Source organism: Suncus etruscus, chromosome 16 (genome assembly GCF_024139225.1).
Source record: "Suncus etruscus isolate mSunEtr1 chromosome 16, mSunEtr1.pri.cur, whole genome shotgun sequence".
NCBI classification, from domain to species: Eukaryota; Metazoa; Chordata; class Mammalia; order Eulipotyphla; family Soricidae; genus Suncus; species Suncus etruscus.
Genome location: NC_064863.1, coordinates 119,435 through 122,539, shown reverse-complemented (window position 1 = coordinate 122,539; position 3,105 = coordinate 119,435). Strand labels below are relative to the sequence as shown.

At 34.3% G+C, this 3,105-nt stretch overlaps 1 non-coding gene across 1 annotated transcript; it reads left to right on the top strand.

Moving 5' to 3' along the window:
* Positions 1-1,122: 1,122 nt before the first annotated feature.
* Positions 1,123-1,251, top strand: LOC126033278 (small nucleolar RNA SNORA22). The gene has a single exon (XR_007504388.1). It is a non-coding gene; the product is annotated as a small nucleolar RNA SNORA22 (small nucleolar RNA).
* Positions 1,252-3,105: the final 1,854 nt, after the last annotated feature.

Here is a 3,105-nt window from a genome sequence, read left to right as displayed (position 1 = left end):
CCCCTCTTAAAGCTATAGATATGAAACTACTTGGCCAAATTAAAAATCTTAAACAAATCTTAAGCCTTCAAAAACAGGCTGCTTCTCTTAATTCACAGATTTCTGCCCTTCAGGCGTTTCCCCCCCCCTCCTAAATCTATAGTTGTCTGTCCTCTGCCCACTGAATTCCACGGCCAAGCCCCCCCTCTTGAGAATTCAAAGGAACAAACTAATAAAAGTGAGGCTAAGTGCCATAAAACAGAAACTGCTGCAGTGCCTACAAAAAATTCTAAGGGCACAGTAAGCAGGATAATTACAAAGTATCATCTGCTAAGCCATAAAACCTTGCGATATCTACACTTTGCTGTTAAAACTTCTGAGCCTAATGTACCCTTTACTTTGCTCAAACCAATCCTCAGCCTCCTTCAGCCTCTTTCCTGCCAGCCTTGGAGAACAGCCAGCTCAAGCCCTGACACTCCCACTTTAAGCCTTCCAATTCACCTTGAAATACCCAATCTTTGTTATTCAAAAAAAAAAAATCTGAAAAGTAGCATCTCTTGCATATTCTCAAATCAATTAATAAAACCATGATTCTCATGGTGCTTTTGCAACCCAGACTCCCCTCTTCGGTTGCCACTCCCTCTAATTCCAATAAATTAGTAATTAATCTTAAAAGATTGCTTTTTTTTTTTCTCTATATCATTACACCCTGCTAACTGTAAATAATTTGCCTCTAACCTTCCTGCTGTTAACTGTGCTAGCCCCTCCCCAAGTTATCAGTGAAAAACTCTGCTTCACCTTGTCAGCCCTACACTTCGTCAAATATGTGTTATTAGGTTTAGTGCATTAAGTAGTGTAAAGTAATTATTAAAACATTAAAAAGCAACAGAAAGATAAAGGCAATAAATTTTTTTTTCATGCCTCTCAGAAAATTTTAAAGCAAGGTCATAATTCTGTCACTTTACAGATAACAAAATATTGGTAAAAGAAAAACTTCTTTGTGTTTTAAAATCCAAACGAACACAAAAGTGTTAAAATTAAGTCTTATATTTCTATTAAAAGTTTTATTTTAATTTTTAAAGTATTTACAAAATTATGTGAAAAATAATGTGGTTAGCCTTTTTAAACAATATAGTTAATTTAATGCACAGTAAACACCTAAGTATGCTTTATAGTACCCTTAGTTTTAACTTGTGCTACAGCAATGGTTGTTCTTTATTTCTGCATTGAAAGAACTATTATTTTAAGTGCATTCAAAATATCAGCACATTATACAAATCTGTATATTTGTGTCGCAGTAAAAAAAATAATATAAATGAAAAATATATTATATATAATTTTATAAGTAATATATAAAAGTAACTAAACTTTATAAGCAAATTAACTAGTATTAAATATAATTTTAGTCTTAAGTTCTAAGTGTGTAAATGTATCAGATGTCTTTAACTATATTTTATAATAATCTAAGCATTTAGTTAATTTAGTATATAATATTTTTTACAAATTATTCACTTAAAGTCTTCATAGTAAAAACAGTTGTTTGTTTTTTAAAAAATCAGTTTTTATACCTTTAATAATCATAGTTCATGCTATTGTGTTTAATCATAAAAATTTTAACACTTTATTGCAGCTGTCTTACTATTCTACTGCAAAACCAATTTAAAGAAAACCTATTCATTTACAGCAAATGATTTCATACTTCAGAGTGAAGACTCCTTCTACAGTGCTCATTAACCATTTTACTTAATGTTTTAAACTTCAAATTAAAATTGTTTTAAAAATGTTTTGTGTTAAATCTAAACCTTAAAATTTATTTTCAGCAAAGTTCCACTCCATCTACATTAAGTACTTCTCAAAACTAAAAAAGTTTTTCTACAAAAATTTTTTTTTCTTCTCACAAACATGCTAGCTAAATATTTAAAAGCGCTTGTCAATTTTTTATAAATAAGTCTTAAATCAATCCTTTTGTCTGTTTATGTGTCTGTTGTGATGAATGAAAGTGGCCACAAGTGTAAAATGTTGTGTTTAGTGTTGTTTTGTTTTGTCTGTTTATTTGTTATCTCTACATTTTATAATAATACAATTTTTAAAGCCTTATCCATTTTTTAAATTTCAATTAATTTTTTCAACCTGGTTCAGTCTGGTCAGTTCACAGACTGGCATCTTACAACTAAAAATCATGTGTTAAAAATTATGTATTAAGCTAGCTTTGTCCTTCTAAGAACATGGCGGAGGGTGTGGAGAATGGCAAACCCCAGATTTCTCAATGGCCATCGGGGATAACTTTTCCCTGGAGAATTTTCTGGACTTTGCAGTCACCTGGCTTTCCTGCTATGTGTAAGTTCAAGCCTATAGAATATGTATTTATGGCTAAAAAATAGCATCCAGCTTTAACATAATAACTAGAAGTTTAAGAAAAATCCTTTATATTCAGTTTAAAAAAATTTTTTTTAATTAGCAATTGTTAATTATAAATTTTCTTTTATGCCAAAGTCTAACAGAGGTCAAATAGCATTCCCGTGGTATTCAAAAATAACTAGTGTAATGTAAATTGCTAATGTTTTCTGCAAATTCTTAATTTTTATATGAAGTAACCATTTTGCCTTCTGCCAAGCTGTTTTCTTATAAACCTCCTGCTAGACGCCATTCCTGCAAACCTGTTTCTAACTGACTCCACCTTTGACAATGCTGAATTAGACACTCTGCCTAGCTGCCTTGGATGCCCACCGATGCCACCAACAACCTCCATCCTCTCTACCTCCATCCCTTGGCCGGTCTTGCAAGTCGACCTTTGTGCCCTAGCCATGGGTGCAAACCTATACTGGGGCACCTCCAATTTCCGCCTGCCTCAACCTCGTGCTGTTGACCCCGATGACTATTACTCCCCTGCTAGCGGTGGCTGCAACTCTGTTATTCGCCGTGATGTACTACGCCACCCCTTCACCACCTTCTACGTCTGCCCTGGTCACCACCGGCCCCGTTCCAGCGACTATAAGTGTGGCGCTCATAACCAACACTTTTGCGCCTCCTGGGGCTGTGAAACCACCGGAACTGCTTATTGGAAACCCTCTTCCTCCTGGGACTTCATCACCGTTTCACGCCCCCCAACTCCTCCTTTTCTGAACT